Consider the following 19024-nt stretch of genomic DNA (forward strand, 5'->3'; position numbering starts at 1 on the left):
CTGAATATCACAATTATCTTACATGCTTGAATACAATTCTATAATCAAAGCATAATCAGGTAACAATATAAACAATAATCTAGTATGTGATTTTATTAGGAAACTCAAATTAATCTAATTTGAGTTATGCTTCCCGAATATCACATGAATTATACCTTTGTCGTCCCGGTCTGAGGAAGACGATGACCTGTATTCAAATCTGTCCATATCAAATCTGAAATGACAATATCGAATACACTGTGTCAATGAATAACTCAATACACAATCTGTTCTGGTCAATACTCAACACTGTATATAATCTGATCAATATCGAAACAGATACAATCTAATCCATATCAACGATATCACAATACAATCGAACTCATTTCTGAATCTGAACAATCTGAATCAACTGATGTTTCAACGGTACAAAATACAATCTTGATAACCCCGTCAAATCAAACATCACAGATATAATACCAGAATTCATAGAAAAACTCATCTTTCTATTCTTAAATCAAGAACACTACAAGTCTAGTGTTAAATCTCAGTCAAGATCTTCTGAAATTCATAACAATTACATAAGCAGTCTGTTTCTCGATCTGACTTTGATTCTATGATGTCTAACATGACAATAACATCATATATGAATTCTATTCAATTCTGACAACATCATAAATTCAACTCATGTCTAAACGTAATAAAACTTACGTCCAATTGTAGCTGTCGTCACTAGGAACACGATACCGTACTCGGATTCAAATTCAGACTGGCGGATTGAAATAAAAATGCGTAAGGATTTTCGCGAAGCTTCCTCGGCCCTTTCTTCAATTCTTTGAAAAATGTCTACGAATGATATGTGTATATATATATATATATACACCTCGTGCATGACAGAAACGTGGCTTGTTATCGTTCTGCATGACTCGCGCTCGGGCGGTAAGAAACTACCGCTCGAGCGCGGCAGTTTCTGTCCGAAGTCTTTCCTTATCACACACTGGCGCTCGGGCGGTAATATTCTACCGCTCGGGCGCCACACGTTCTGTCCGAGTGATGTTCTTATGGAACACTGGCGCTCGGGCGGTAACTTTCTACTGCTCGGGCGCCAGACTTTCTGTCCAAAATCCACATTTATGGTGCATTGGCGCTCGGGCGGTCTCTTTCTACCGCTCGGGCGCCACGAGTTCTGTACAACAATCTTATTTTTCTTGCACCGACGCCCGGCCTCGTCATTTGAGTTCTTATAACCTCAATCACATCAGTTAATCATCGTCTGATTACAGGAATTAATTCTCGGGCATTACATTTCTCCCCCTCTTAGATCTGAGTTCGTCCTCGAACTCACAAGCAATCAATTCTGATATACCAGAAGAAATGTATAATAGAGTTTAACATCCAAACTCATCTTACTAACATCATTCTGAGGTATTTTTCTTTGATCCATCTCTGATTCTAGTCTGAAATAAGAATTCAAGAATTCTAATATCATAATACTTCTCAAAATCATTATGACAGAATCCATCTCGCATTACTGGCTATACAACATCCGTATATGCCCATTTATTCGTTCGTAACAAAGCAATAGCAGCAATTGTTATGTCATATGTTTATCCCAATCAAATATCTATTCTATCTTCGACTTCAAGTACCAATCATCACCATCCGACGTTGGTTTATTAATTCTATCCATTCTGAATTATCTTACTAGCTATTGTCATGCAGTAAGTCATACAGTGACAATAAATCATAGCAACTAGTGCTAACATCCAGCACCAAAATTCTACCCATATCTGGATAATACCCTCTGACTATCTGTCAATCTGTGAAAAATCTGCGAAAGAGCTCATGATATCTTCTATCAGAAGTACAAACTCAATCAAAATCACAATCTGATATAATCTACTTAAATTTTCTGTTCCATCTGAACATTTCTTTGACATCGATCTACATCATCTAGTTCTGTTTGTACGTAGTCTGGTACAAACTGATAGATATGGATTGAGTAATCTGTCAATCATAATCATATCATATCTCAATCTGGAGAAAATGACGGTACTTTCATTACGAAAGCCATAGAAATGTACTCCCATTTCTATTCAGAAATATACAAAATCTGTAATAATCTTCTGATTTCTATTTTTCTGTCTTCTTCTGTTAGCGATTCAGACATATCTGTACAATTTCTGCTAGCATTGCGGTACAATTTCTGTCATAACTGATTTAATCTGTTTATATTACAACTATCTGTTCGAATATTATACCTTATCAAACATCAAGATGAAAACTGAATCCACTACTGTGCATTTCTGACACTATCTGTGCTTTCAGATTCGAACTATTCTGTATAATCAGTCAGTTAATAATAAAAAAAAAAATAAAGAAGAAATACCTACCTAGTATTCGGCTCTGACTATAGATATCAAATTCGGTTATACAATTCTGAAACATTCTGATATAACATTTCTGAACTGTTGCAACTCTCAACTGTTTACAATATTCTGTATCAAACATACATGCAAACCACAGTAATAACAGTCAGAGTCGAAATAAAGACAACCTATACAGATCTAGTGAGTTTAAGAAAACTCATAAAACAACGATTGCTGGCAATACTGATAATTCTGACTACTGATCAATCTTCACAGTGCCTAAATCATCTGTCACATCTCATCTGCAAATAGAATATGCTCCCAAACAATATAAGATGTCTCAAATACTGATTTAGAGCAATCCCAATACGCAAGCAGATATAACATAATAAGGGAATAAGAGAATAAGAAAATCTGTAAAACTCAGCAATTCTGACTTTCTGACCTTTCTGCTAATTCTGATATATCTGTTACCCGTGTCGTTTACAGTCGCTGATTTCTGTCTCAACTGTGCAATTAAATCGGTATACAAATTGCAGATATCACATATTCTGAATACAATCTGTTTCAATTATGATTCATACCTGACTAATTTCTGTATACAATAATCACGGTTCTCTGAATATTCAATAAAATCTTCAAATATTCCATTTAATCAATCAGATGCTGTTAACATATCAAATATCATAGATATAACAAGCATAAAATCATCAGAATATCCCTGAATCTAAGAGTTAGCAATCTGTACCCTTCTATTAATCTTCCATATCATTCTGTACTGAATTTTAGTATATAACCATTACCTGGTATCGATTCAATTCTGAAATCTACCTTTCTGATATCAACACATCTGAAATCTTATCTAGGCACATATAAATCAATCCTTACGTAACTATCAAATCTGTAGTTGCTAAACTTGATTTCAGTAGGTCTACTGAATACATAAGGATACTATCTGTTCCTTTCGGTAATAATCGAGTTATAAACAATGCATATATCACAGAAATTCTGAATCTAGAGTCCTTACCGGAAAATCTCCGTTTATCAGCCAGATCTGGTCTGAATCTTACCATTTCTGGAATAATTTCTACAATATCTCTGTACTTGTTCATCATTACAATTTCAGTAATGCAATTAAATCAGATCATCATACACAAGTACAGCCCAATCTAACTCCATCTCATTCTTATCTTACTGCAGTATATATATATATATATATATCATCATAAAAATCTTAGATATCATCATTTTCCTCAACAATCAAGGAAATTAATACCACAGTATAAACAAACTCCATAGATACAGCATATCTCCATGCTACTCAATCACAGATACTCACTACTCAATCACAGATACTCATAAAAATGCCTTAGTACATATCAATACATATGCAATATAATCATAAGAAAATAGTACCTATGATGTTCTGGGTCTGTTCTTCTGTCATTATCACCAATGACTCTGCTCTCTAAAATCTTCGAGGACCCTTCTGGGGACAGACTCTAGCAAAGTGTCCCTGTTGTCTACAGATATGACAAGTACCAGTCACTCCCTGGCATTGCTCTGTGGGGTGTCTCCCACCGCAAGTCCTGCAATACACTCCAGTATGGCTGGGACTAGGACTGCTGGAGCTAGAGGAACCACTTCCCAATTTCTTAAATGACTTCTTTCGAGCTTTCAGCAAATCTTGCTTTCCACTCGTACTGCCTCGATCGAATCGAAGAGAGGATTGCTGGGTTTGGGATGGCTTCATGCACAACCTCCCTAGCTGTCTAATCAGACTCGCCTCAGCTCTCCTTGCTTTACTCAAAGCATCATGAAAATGATAAGGTTGCTGCATGTTCATCAATGCAACTATTTCTGAATTCAATCCTTTGACGAACTGATTCACTACAGCTTCATCATTCCCAGCTAAATGAGGAACAAAACACAATAAAGTAGAGAATTTCGCAGAATATTCATCAATATTCAATTGGCCTTGTCTCAAATTCTCAAATTCTGCTCTTTGGTCCTCCCGGTATGAAACTGGGAAAAATCTTTGATAGAATTCAGCTTTGAAGACTTCCCACGTGATCACAATACCACGTAGTTCTAAGATGCCTCTGATCGTAATCCACCAATTTCTGGCAGCCTCCCGTAACTGATAAACTATCAATTTAACTTTCTGTTCATCGGTACAATCCAGTAAATCGACCAGTATTTCTATGTCATCCAACCAGCTCTGACAATCTTCCGATGTCTCAATACCACTCAGAATCGGTGGCTGAAGTAACTGAAATTCCCTCAACTTCGTTTCCATTGGAGTTTCTGACACATCTATCTGAGATTCTGATCTATCTATCTGATCATACGAAGTACTGCCTTTTTCAGGAATCCTTCGGGGAGCTATATCTGATTACCAAAACATTAGTAATCCAGTACAACCAATCTGTTCTAATCTTTCTCTGATCATCTTACTGTTGATCAGGAATCAGATCTGATTTATATGCAAGAATGTTAGAGTAGGTGCCCGTCGAGCCAAGTGTTGGCCGAGTGTTCACAATGAAACTCTATGTATAAGCAATCTTTATTTTAATAATATTTGAGATTATTATTATGGCACATCTTTATCTGTATACCCATGCTAGTTGCATAGATAAAGCCCTTGAATATACAAATAGTAGAAAGAATATGAGATGCTCATATGATGAGTATCATGAAACTCATATTTGTAATACTGTATATTCTAAACGGTTCCTAGTCGATTCAGCCGCCACTAAGAAGGATATAGGCCGCTAGAGTTCGAGACTAGTATCTGCGATGTGAGTACCATGTTTCATTGGTAGGGGACATTGTGATGTCCGAACATGCAGATAGGTGCTCCTTGTAGAGTGCACTGAACAACCCTCCATAAAAGGACTTTCCAAGTGGTTCTCACTTATCGAGTGGAAATGTCCTAGTTTATGGTTGTACAGAATTAGTCCTTATGACCCGGGACAACATTGAGACTCTATGTGCTAGAATTACACTTTGACTTGTTTACCGACTCTTATGGGGTCATCAGGTGGCAAGGTTGGGTGTTCTATCGAAACACATAGGAGTCGATGCATTGTAGTCGGGGATTCACCGCTTACCTTCGGGTATGGATATCCTATGTGTTATCATGTGTATGTAGATCGAAATCTCTGGCCAGAGTATGGTGGTAATTATGAAAGGGTTTCATAGATTACACCATCGATGCAACTACGACATGATACATAGTATCGATTCATTGACAACTCTCGATAAACCAATGGTTGTCGAATCGATCGGGATATATGAGTTGAAGGGACCGTACTGTACGCTAACCATAATTGAATGGTTCTTGCAGGCACTATCATGTGATACCTAGGGAATCACGTAAGCGATGCTGCTAGGCGTTTAACGTGATTGGTTGGGTACTATCAGACTTGAGTTCTGACGTTCTTATTATCAAGGTGTTGATAAATAAGAATGGAGCAATTGGGGTATGCTCATATAAGGACATGTTTAGTCCGAATCACATAGAGATGTGAACCCACGGCTAGTTGTATCAATGAACCATTGAGGGCCACACAAGTACTAGCTTTCTAGATCCCGTTGAGAAGTAAAAATAGTTCAATGTGTTGAACGGCTTATAAAGGAGTTTATAAGCGTGAGAAAAATTAGAAGTATGACTTCTATAAAGGAGAAATTAGTTCAATGTGTTGAACGACTTATAAATGAGTTTATAAGTGTAAAGAAAAATAGAAGTATGACTTCTATGAGAGAAATGTAAATTTTAATTTAAGGAAGTGTTCCTAAATTAAAATTGGCCAAGTGAATAATGTAATTGAAAATTGTGATTTTCATAAACATTATTATGGACTAAATTAAATTAATTCAAGTGTTGAATTAATTAAACACTAGTGGGCCTAGTAGAGTCCAAATAATTAAATTAATTCAAGTGTTGAATTAATTAAATTATATTGAGTCTTGAAGAGCTCAATTAAAATAATTATTTAACTAGTGGGACTTGGGTAAATTCAAGTAATGTTTAATTAGTCTCAAATATGTTTGAGATAATTAAAATTTAGTCCAAGGTTTTAATTTGATTAAAAACCATATAATATGCATGCATGGGAGGTGAAAGGTTGGGAGACTACTTTTTGTGTTTTCAAGGCATGGCATGCAACTTTTTGGAACAACTTTCCCCACAACCAAAAAAATGTCTCTCCTTCTCTCCTAGCATGAATAGTGGCCGAGTTACTATTCACATTTTTCTCCAAGTTTTTCTCTCAATTTTCTTCTTCAATTGTTGACGAAAGAAATCACTTCTCTTTGAATAATCTTCTTATTTTTCTAGTGCAAAATAAGAAGGGTTCTAGCTAGTTAGTGGTGGGCTTGATTGGAAGAAAGGAGTCCAAAAGAAAGGTGAAGCTTGTAGATTGTCTACCTTCAAGAGCTAAGGTGTTTACACCTTAGTTGGAGCCACAATCAATCTTTGAGATTGATAGGTAATTTTCTCAACACCCTATGCATGAAAGTTGAGATTTTTGTATATGCTACACTAGTACACATGGTGGCCGAAAATTTCCTTGCAAGAAAATGTGATTTTCGAAAATTTTGTAGCTTCCGTTGTGTTTTTCGGTCACCTTATTCGATCCCTTTCAAGTGGTATCATGAGCTAAGGGTACTAGTTTTTGGATAGCATATACAAGATATTATATTGAGGGCGATTTCTAACCGATTGAGATGAAAATTTGCAACGATTCAAGGCCGGATTGGGGCGATTTTTGGGCAGCATGTTGCTGCCCATTTCGGGCAGCTTGGGCTGCCCGAGGGGCTGCCCGAAACGGGCAGCAAGGGCAGCCCTAAGAGCTGCCCGAACCGCCCACCCTATTTTATTAAAAAAAAATTTTTTTTTTTTGTTGGCCGGAATCCGGCGACGGCGATGACGACTAGGGTTTTCAAAAGGTGTTTTGGAATATCAAAGTGTCATGGGCCTTGAGTTGTTGGGCCATTGGATGGCCAACACATTTGTGATTTTAAATGGGCCAAAATGTTTTTGGTGAAAAATGAGTTTTTGGGCCCTTAAGTTTAAAATTACAAAAGTTGCAAATTTTTTTTATGAAATAAATAATTTAAGTTGGACTTTAATTATTTATAGTAAATGGTGATTTACAAGAAATTCGGTTATAAATAAATTAATTTGAAAGTAGACAAAGGTGTTTGTATACTTTGTTAATTTAGTTTATAATCGTGGCGGTTAGTGATTGGATCAAGATATATAATATTGGATCAATTAATTATTGTGATAATTAATTGATGGTGTATGATATGTGATATTATGCATGAAGGATGATCAAAAGCCCAAGCCCAATTTGCTAGGTGTATGCTAGGATATTTTGTGTTGAATGATTGTAATAATTATCAATTTAAAGTGGGCTTGGTTTATGGCCCGTTCCCACCCCCCATGAGATGTATCCCTATGTGCCATGGATATTTAATTGTAAATATTAGTATAGTGGATGATCAAGATTGGAAGATGGTGGTTAATTGTAATTGCATTTGCATCCCATGCATTTCCCTAGGATTGGACCTAGGCCCGTGTTTAGCTCACACGGGCCATTAGTATTGGGGCGATTGATCATCCTTGTTTGTTTACTGTTTATAATATATGCATGATATGTTATAAATAATGAGTATGTGCGTTATTATTATGATAATAACAAAGTTGCATGAATCCGGCAAACATACGATCAAACATGGCGAGCTTTTAAAATAAAATTAATGATGAGACCTTTCAAAATTAAAAACCCTCATTTTGAATAAGATTCAAAATTAATATCAAGCCCGAAAAGGGGAATTATAAATTTGTTTATAATTTCCTTGTCTTCCATCGACAATGGGTGCATGATGAACGCTACCCGTACTCGGGGCTCGGCTCATATTATTGGGGGGGCCCTGAGTGCCGGAAAGCTGTGACATCCATTGACATGGTGATGTGAACTACGTGGAACTCCCATGATTTCGGCTCATATTATTGAGGGAACTCATGGCGACCGTCCATTAAGGTTCAATATCGATGGGTTAGGCTTCACACGTAAAGATGAACGACGTCATATTATTGGGTCCTAATCAAACGTGAGACAAAAGTTTACGTTAAGGGTTGCATTGTGATGCAATTGGAAACTACCTTTTAGGAATTGTGATTGGCTGATATTATTCGGGATCATAATTCGCTAATTGGACCTTACGTACCTACTGAGGAAAGGAGTTTCCCGCTTTCACTAGAGGGTAGTGAAAGATGTCAAAACAGTGGGAGCCAATATTTATGTAGTAAAAGTCCAAACTTCATATCTTACTAAATATTTTAAAATAGTCATCAACATTTATCTGTTTTTACTTTTCAGTACAAATTGACAATGTCATCGCTTCGCAATCCAATATCCGTAATACTCGACAAAAACATATTAACTGTACCTAATTACCTCACTTGGCTAAGAAACCTAAAAATCGTCTTGAATTCGGAAAGGGTAGCATAAACACTGACTGAGTCGCCCCCTGTTGAGGCTCCGACTCACTGCAATCCTGAGGAATTGCAGGCTTACAAGGAATGGTGTGACCATGACTTGATAGCCAGGTGTTATATGCTGACTTCTATGAATGATGAGCTGCAGAGGCGTTTTGAGGGTGCAAAGAGTGCTGCTGACATTCATTTGCACCTCAAGGAGCTCTTTGGAGAGCAAACACGTCCTCTTAGGCATGCTACCGTCAAGGAGCTGATCACTTTACGCATACAAGATGGGGCCTCGGTCCATGAGCATGGCCTAAAGGTGATCGGGCTCGTGGACAAGCTCGTTGGCATGGATCTGATCTTGCCTTCGGAGTTGACCACCGACGTGTTGCTCTTATCGCTGCCTAGCTCATTTGATCCTTTTGTGGTGAACTTCAACATGAACAAGATTGAACCGACCCTTGAGGAGTTGGTGAATATGCTTGTTACGTTTGAATCCACCATCAAGAAAGAGAAGTTGGTTCTTTATGTGGGTTCTTCATCTGGTACGAAGATTGATCCACATGGGAATGGAAAGAAGCGTTCTTTCCAACGTCCCAAGAAGAACGTGCCCTTGTTGAGGCAATCTCCGAATCCCGTTGTGGCAGCCACACCAGTTAAGGCTGACAAGACTGCTGATGAATGTCATCACTGCAAGAAGCCTGGACATTGGAGGCGAAATTGCAAGGAATATCTGGCCCAGAAGTGTTCTGGAAACGGTATGTTCTAAATTTAAGTAAACGTTTCAATTAACTCTACTTCTTGGGTATTAGATACCGGATGTGACTCACATCTCTATAATGAGTTTTAGGTGATGGGAAGAAGTAGAATGCTTAAGGAAGGTGTGACCTTCTAGAGGATGGGCAATGAAGCAAGAGTTGCTGCCAAGGCTATTGAAGATGTTTACTTATTATTGAACAATAGTTTAAGTTAATTTTATGAGATGTTTTGTTTGTACCTAATTTTGTAAAAACATTGTTTCCATTTCTATGGTGATAAAAATGGATATTCTTGTTTATTTTGCAAAGGTGTTTGCAACATTTACATGAATGAATGTTTGATTGGTACTGGTAAACTTGAAAACGATCTCTATAATTTAAAATTAAAAGATATTCCACTAAATGTCCATTCAAAGGCATACACCATATGAGATATGGATGGGTAAGCCTCCTAAGTATTCTTATCTTAGAATATGGGGTGCCCTGCTTATGAAGCAGGTAGCGGGAGATAAATTGGATAGTCGATCCATTTTATGCTAATTTGTGGGATATCCAATGAATTCGATTGGATACTACTTCTATCATCCCCAAGAAACAAAAGTGTTTGTTTCTAGGAATGTGACCCTTTTGAAAGGGAATTTCTATTGGATAGAAATAGGGAGATGATAGAACTCGAAGAGGTTCGAGAGACACCCACAATTGAAGAACCCACACCCGAAGAGCCAAGAGAGGAGATACAAGCTCCTAGAAGATACGAGAAAGTCTCGAGACCACCTATGAGGTATGGTCAGCTTCTTGAAGAGGGCCATGATGAGCCTAACCATGGATGTGATCCAAGGACCTTCAAGGAAGCGTTATCTGATGCCGATTCATCCAAATGGCTTGAAGCGATGGAATCTGAGATGAATTCCATGCATCCAAACCAAGTGTGGGATCTTATAGATCCACCTGAGGGAAAGGTTCCATAGGGACTTGGGACGGATGGGAAGGTATTGTTAGAGTAGGTGCACGTCGAGCCAAGTGTTGGCCGAGTGTTCACAATGAAACTCTATGTATAAACGATCTTTATTTTATTAATATTTGAATTTATTAATTTGGCGCATCTTTATCTTTATACCCATGCTAGTTGCATAGATAAAGTCCTTGAATATACAAATAGTAGAAAGAATATGAGATGCTCATAAGATGAGTATCATGAAACTCATATTTGGAATACTGTATATTCTAAACGGTTCCTAGTCGATTCAGCCGCCATTAAGAAGGATATAGGCCGCTCGAGTTAGAGACTAGTATCTGCGATGTGAGTACCATGTTTCATTGGTAGGGGACATTGTGATGTCCGAACATGCAGATAGGTGCTCCTTGTAGAGTGCACTGAACAACCCTCTATAAAGGACTTTCCAAGTGGTTCTCACTTATCGAGTGGAAACGTCCTAGTTTATGGTTGTACACCATTAGTCCTTATGACCCGGGACAACATTGAGACTCTATGTGCTAGCGTTTCACTTTGACTTGTTTACCGACTCTTATGGGGTCATCAGGTGGCAAGGTTGGGTGTTACGGCGAAACGTATAGGAGTCGATGCATTGTAGTCGGGGATTCACCGCTTACCTACGGGTATGGATATCCTATGTGTTTTTCATGTATGTGTGGATTGAAATCTCTGATCAGAGTATGGTGGTAATTATGAAAGGGGTTTCATAGATTACACCATCGATGCAACCACGACATGACACATAGTATCGATTCATTGACAACTCTCGATAGACCAATAGTTGTCGAATCGGTCGGGATATATGAGTTGAAGGGACCGTACTGTACGCTAACCATAATTGAATGGTTCTTGCAGGCACTATCATGTGATACCTAGGGAATCACGTAAGCGATGCTGCTAGGCGTTTAACGTGATTGGTTGGGTACTATCAGACTTGAGTTCTGACGTTCTTACTATCAAGGAGTTGATAAGTAAGAATGGAGCAATTGGGGTATGCTCGAATAAGGACATGTTTAGTCCGAATCACATAGAGATGTGAACCCACGGCTAGTTGTATCAATGAACCATTGAGGGCCACACAAGTACTGGCTTTGTAAATCCCGATGAGAAATAAAATAGTTCAATGTGTTGAACGGCTTATAAATGTGTGTATAAGCGTTAAGAAAAATAGAAGTATGACTTCTAAGAGAGAAATATAAATTTTAATTTATGGAAGTGTTCCTAAGATTAAAATTTGGCCAAGTAAATAATGTAGTTGAAAATTGTGATTTTCATAAACATTGTTGTGGACTAAATTAAATTAATTCAAGTGTTGAATTAATTAAACACTAGTGGACCTAGTAGAGTCTAAATAATTAAATTAATTCAAGTGTTGAATTAATTATATAATATTGAGTCTTGTAGAGCTCAATTAAAATAATTATTTAACTAGTGGGACTTGAATAAATTCAAGTAGTATTTAATTAATCTCAAAAATGTTTGAGATAATTAAAATTTAGTCTATGGTTTTTAATGTGTTAAAAACCATAATATATATGAGAGACATGCTAGGGTTTGCATGCTTGGGAGATCAAGAGTCTTGAATACTTTTTAATAAAATAATGCATGGCATGTGGATTACTTTTTGGACTACCAAGACTCATCTTCCCTCCTCATTCAACTTGACTTGGCCGAAAATTCCTTGAGTTTTTCTCTCATTTTTCAAGTTTTGTTCTTCAATTTTTGGAGAGCAAAAATCATTCTCATTGAAAAATCCTTGAGTTTTTCTAGTGCAAAACTTGAGGGGATTTACCTTGTTAAGTGGTGGGCCTTATTTCTTGAAGGAAAGGAGTTGGAGGCTTGTAGATCTTCAACCAAGAAGAGCTAAAGTATTTATACTTTAGTTGGTGCCATTACATCAACCTCAAGAGGTTGATAGGTAAATCTTTCTTAAACATCCTATGCATGTTTTTGTAGTTTTTGTAAATATTACACAAATCTTTTATGGGGGCCGAAATATTTGCTCAAAAATTTATAATTTTTGCTTCCGTTGCGCTTCCGGCCTCCGTAACCGGTCCGCTTTCAAGTGGTATCAGAGCTAAGGTTACGGTTTTTGTGTAATATTTGCATAATATTATATTGAGATCGATTTCTAACCGTTTGAGATTTTTTGGTGCAATAAAACTCAAGGACCGAAAATTTTACAAAACAAAAAAAAAAAAAAAATTTCGGGGCTGCCCGACGGGCTGCCCGAAAATTTCGGGCAGCCGAGGGGCAGCCCAAGGGGCTGCCCGAAATGTGCAGGTTTTTAATAAAAGAAAAAAAAAATTTTTGTTGTTGCCGGAATCCGGCGACGGAGCTCCGGCGACGGCGATGACGACTAGGGTTTCCAAAAGTGTTTTGGTGAATCTTAGTGTCATGGGCCTTGAGATGTTGGGTCATTGGATGAACAACATAATTTGTGAAATTTAAATGGGCCAAAATATTTTTGGTGAAAAATGAGTTTTGGGCCCTTAAGTTTAAATTTACAATTGTTGCACATATTTTCTCATAAAATAAATAATTGAAGTTGGACTTTAATTATTTATAGTAAATTGTGATTTACAAGAAATTCGATTATAAATAAATTAATTTGAAAGTAGACAAAAGTGTTTGTATACTTTGTTAATTTAATTTATAATTGTGGCGGTTAGTGATTGGATCAAGAAATATAATATTGGATCAATTAATTATAGTGATAATTAATTGATGGTGTATGATATGTGATATTATGCATGAAGGATGATCAAAAGCCCAAGCCCAATTTGCTAGGTGTATGCTAGGATATTTGTGTTGAATGATTGTAATAATTATCAATTTATAAAGTGGGCTTGGTTTATGGCATGTTCCCACCCCATGAGATGTATACCTATGTGCCATGGATATTTAATTGTAAATATTAGAATAGGGGAAGATCAAGATCGGAAGATGGTGGCCTTGGTGATTATGAAGATCGAAGACATGTAATATTGGATGCTAATGTAATAGTATAGTTGCATTGCATCCCGTGCATTTACCCTAGGATTGGACCTAGGCCCGTGTTTGGCTCACACGGGCCATTAGTGTTGGGGCAATTGATCATCCTTGTACTGTTTTCTATTTATAATATATGCATGATATGTTATAAATAATGAGTATGTGCGTTATTATTATGATAATAACAAAGTTGCATGAATCCGGCAAACATACGATCAAACATGGCGAGCTTTTAAAATAAAATTAATGATGAGACCTTTCAAAATTAAAAACCCTCATTTTGAATGAGATTCAAAATTAATATCAAGTCCGAAAAGGGGAATTATAAATTTGTTTATAATTTCCTTGTCTTCCATCGACAATGGGTGCATGATGAACGCTACCCGTACTCGGGGCTCGGCTCATATTATTGGGGGAGCCTTGGGTGCCGGAAAGCTGTGACATCCATTGACATGGTGATGTGAACTACGTGGAACTCCCATGATTTCGGCTCATATTATTGAGGGAACTCATGGCGACCGTCCATTAAGGTTCAATATCGATGGGTTAGGCTTGACACGTAAAGATGAACGACGTCTATAATGGGTCCTTATCAAACGTGAGACAAAAGTTTACGTTAAGGGTTGCATTGTGATGCAATTGGGAAACTACCTTTTAGGAATTGTGATTGGCTGTATAATCGGGATCATAATTCGCTAATTGGACCTTACGTACCTACTGAGGAAAGGAGTTTCCCGTTTTCACTAGAGGGTAGTGAAAATGTCAAAACAGTGGGAGCGATAATTTATAAAGTAAAAGTCCAAACTTTATATCTTATTAAATATTTTAAAATAGTCATTAACATTTATCTGTTTTACTTTTCAGTACAAATCTGTGACAATGTCATCAATTCGCAACCCGTTTTCCGTAATTCTCGAAAAACACATTCTAACCGGACCAAACTATATCACTTGGCTAAGAAATTTAAAGATTGTCTTAAACTCGGAGAAAATCGCATATACACTGACTGAGTCGCCCCCTGATGAGGCTCCGACTGACTGCAGTCCCGAGGAATTGCAGACCTACAAGGATTGGTGCGACCATGACTTGAAGGCGAAGTGTTATATGCAGGCTTCAATGAATGATGAGCTGCAAAGGTGATTCGAGGATGCTAAGAATGCTGCTGACATTCATATGCACCTCAAGGAGCTCTTCGGTGAGCAGACTCGGCCTTTGAGGCATGCCACAGTAAAGGAGCTCATCACTTTACGCATGCGAGATGGGACTTCGGTCCATGAGCATGGCCTAAAGTTGATTGGGCTCGTGGATAAGCTCGTAGGCATGGATTTGATCTTGCCATCGGAGTTGACCACGGATGTGTTGCTGTTGTCACTGCCCAGCTCTTTCGATCCTTTTGTCGTGAACTTCAATATGAACAAGCTCGAGCCCAGCCTTGAAGAGTTGGTGAACATGCTTGTGACCTTTGAGTCCACAATCAAAAAGGAGAAGCAGGTTCTTTATGTGGGCTCTTCATCTGGCACGAAGACCGGTCCACCTGGGAAGGGAAAGAAGCGTTCTTTCCAGCGTACCAAGAAGAGCGTGCCCTTGAAGAGGCAAAGTCCGAGTCCCGTAGTGGCAGCCGCGCCAGTTAAGGCTGAAAAGACTGTTGACATCTGTCAACACTGCAAGAAGCCTGGACATTGGAGGCGTAATTGCAGGGAATATCTTGCGCAGAAGGGTTCTGGCAAAGGTATGTTCTACATTGAAGTGAATATCTCTATTAACTCTACTTCTTGGGTATTGGATACCGGCTGTGGCTCACATCTCTGTAATGATTTGCAGGTGATGGGAAGAAGTAGGAAGCTCAGGGAAGGTGAGACCTTCTTAGGGTTGCTGCCAAGGCTGTGGGAGATGTTTATTTATGTTTGAACAATGATTTTAATTTGGTTTTGAGAGATGTTTTATTTGTACCAGACTTGATCAAAAACATTATTTCCATTCCTATGCTTGATATCGATGGATTTTCTTGTTTATTTGGCAAAGGTGTTTGCAATATTTACAAGAATGAATGTTTAGTTGGTACCGGTGAACTTGAAAACAATCTCTACACCTTAAAATTAAAAGATATTCCACTTAACAATGTCCAAACGATAACAACAACAAATAAGCGCAAACAAGATACTCTTAATTCGGCACAATTATGGCATGCTCGATTAGGACATATTTCCTCAAGAAGGATGAACAAGCTAGTGGGAGTTGGCATGTTTGATATGTCCGATGTTAATGCTCTCACGACTTGTGAATCCTGTCTAAAAGGAAAGATGACCAAAATTCCCTTTAAGGGCCATGCGGAGCGAGCCAAAAGGTTATTGGATTTGATCCATACCGATGTGTGCGGTCCGCTTAGCATCACCACTAAGCATGGACATGCCTACTTCATCACCTTTACCGATGACCATTCGAGGTATGGGTATGTGTATTTGATGAAATACAAGTCTGAAGCCTTTGAACGGTTCAAAGAATTCAGAAGTGAAGTAGAGAAACAATTGGGACGAAGCATCAAGACACTTCGATCGGATCGAGGTGGCGAGTACTTGAGTGCCGAGTTCCAAGAGTATCTAAGGGAGAATGGGATTCTCTCGCAGTGGACTCCGCCCGCTACACCACAGTTGAATGGTGTTTCGGAGCGTCGTAACCGGACTTTGATGGACATGGTTCGGTCTATGATGGGGTTCACGGAGTTGCCGCCATCCTTTTGGGGATATGCGCTTGAGACAGCGGCACTGTTGTTGAACCATGTCCATACAAAAGCAGTTGATAAGACACCATATGAGATATGGATGGGTAAGCCACCCAAATATTCTTATTTTAGAATATGGGGGTGCCCTGCTTATGTGAAGCAGGTAGTGGGAGATAAATTGGATAGTCGATCCATTTTATGCTACTTTGTGGGATATCCAAGGAATTCAGCTGGATATTATTTCTATCATCCTCAAGAAACAAAGGTGTTTGTTTCTAGGAACGCAACCTTTTTGGAAAGGGAATTTCTATTGGATAGAAAAGGCGAGATGATAGAACTCGAAGAGGTTCGAGAAACACCCACAGTTGTAGAACCCACACCCGAGAAGCCAAGTGAGGAGATACAAGCTCCTAGAAGAACCGAGAGAGTCTCGAGACCACCTGTGAGGTATGGTCTGCTTCTTGAAGAGGGCCATGATGAGCCTAATCTTGGATGTGATCCAAGGACCTTCAAAGAAGCGTTATCGGATGCCGATTCATCCAAATGGCTTGAAGCAATGGAATCTGAGATGAATTCCACGCATTCGGACCAAGTGTGGAATCTCTGGATCCACCTGAGGGAATTGTTCCCATAGGGTGTAAATGGATTTACAAGAGGAAACTTGGGGCGGATGGGAAGGTATTGACCTTCAAGGCGCGATTGGTAGCAAAAGGGTATACTCAAAGACAAGGTGTTGACTATGAGGAAACCTTTTCTCCAGTTGCGATGTTCAAGTCCATTAGGATATTGCTAGCCATAGCTGCATGGTATGACTATGAGATATGGCAGATGGATGTGAAGACAACCTTCCTTAATGGGGATATTAAGGAAGAGATTTACATGTCTCAACCTGAAGGGTTTACATCCATTGGAAGTGAGCATATGGTATGCAAACTTCAAAGATCTATTTATGGTCTTAAGCAGGCATCGAGGAGTTGGAACCTCAGATTCGATAGTACAATCAAAGAGTTTGGTTTTACTAAGAATCCTGAGGAACCCTGTGTGTATAAGAAGGTCAGTGGGAGTGCTGTGACATTCCTTGTTCTTTATGTTGATGACATTCTACTCATTGGGAATGATGTAGGAATGTTGCAATCAACTAAGATATGGTTAGCAAGTAAGTTCTCAATGCAGGACTTGGGTGAAGCATCTTTTGTATTGGGAATACAGATCTATAGAGATAGATCAAAAAGATTGCTTGGTCTCACCCAGTCCACATACATTGATACCATCGTGAAGCGGTTCTCGATGGATGAGTCCAAGAGAGGACATCTACCAATGTGTCATGGCGTGTCCCTATCCAAGTCTATGTCTCCCAAGACTGATGCAGAGATAGCGGCGATGACACGAATTCCGTATGCTTCGGCTATTGGTAGTATCATGTATGGGATGATATCTACACGTCCTGACGTGGCATTTGCACTAAGTGTAGTGAGTAGATATCAATCCAACCCTGGTCTTCCACACTGGAAAGCTGTGAAAGACATCCTCAAGTATTTGAGAAGGACCAATAAGTTGTTTTTGGTCTATGGGGGTGGAGAACTAAAATTGGAAGGCTATACCGACTCTAGCTTCCAAAGCGATGTTGATGACTCGAAGTCAACCTCCGGATTCATATTCATGCTCAATGGTGGTGCTGTCTCTTGGAAGAGTTCCAAGCAAGACAGTACTGCGGATTCCACCACTGAGGCAGAATACATTGCTGCATCGGCTGCAGCAAAGGAGGCTGTTTGGATTAGGAATTTCGTCCAAGAGTTGGGCGTCATTCCAAATGGAGTTGCTCCTATCCCGGTGATGTGCGACAACACGGGAGCCATAGCTCAGGCGAAGGAGCCAAGGTCTCATCAGAAGTCCAAACACGTATTGAGAAAGTACCACATCCTCAGAGAGATCGTGGAAAGAGGAGATGTCGTGATTGAAAAAGTCGGCTCCGCAGATAATGTTGCTGATCCACTAACTAAGCCTTTACCAGGACCATCATTCGAGAAGCATCGCGAATCTATGGGTCTGAAGCATATGGGTAGTTGGCTCTAGTGCAAGTGGGAGATTGTTAGAGTAGGTGCACGTCGAGCCAAGTGTTGGCCGAGTGTTCACAATGAAACTCTATGTATAAACGATCTTTATTTTAATAATATTTGAATTTATTAATTTGGCGCATCTTTATCTTTATACCCATGCTAGTTGCATAGATAAAGTCCTTGAATATACAAATAGTAGAAAGAATATGAGATGCTCATAAGATGAGTATCATGAAACTCATATTTGGAATACTGTATATTCTAAACGGTTCCTAGTCGATTCAGCCGCCATTAAGAAGGATATAGGCCGCTCGAGTTAGAGACTAGTATCTGCGATGTGAGTACCATGTTTCATTGGTAGGGGACATTGTGATGTCCGAACATGCAGATAGGTGCTCCTTGTAGAGTGCACTGAACAACCCTCTATAAAGGACTTTCCAAGTGGTTCTCACTTATCGAGTGGAAACGTCCTAGTTTATGGTTGTACACCATTAGTCCTTATGACCCGGGACAACATTGAGACTCTATGTGCTAGCGTTTCACTTTGACTTGTTTACCGACTCTTATGGGGTCATCAGGTGGCAAGGTTGGGTGTTACGGCGAAACGTATAGGAGTCGATGCATTGTAGTCGGGGATTCACCGCTTACCTACGGGTAG

This window comes from Primulina eburnea, unplaced genomic scaffold, assembly GCF_022965805.1.
Source record: "Primulina eburnea isolate SZY01 unplaced genomic scaffold, ASM2296580v1 ctg857_ERROPOS3498143, whole genome shotgun sequence".
NCBI classification, from domain to species: domain Eukaryota; kingdom Viridiplantae; phylum Streptophyta; class Magnoliopsida; order Lamiales; family Gesneriaceae; genus Primulina; species Primulina eburnea.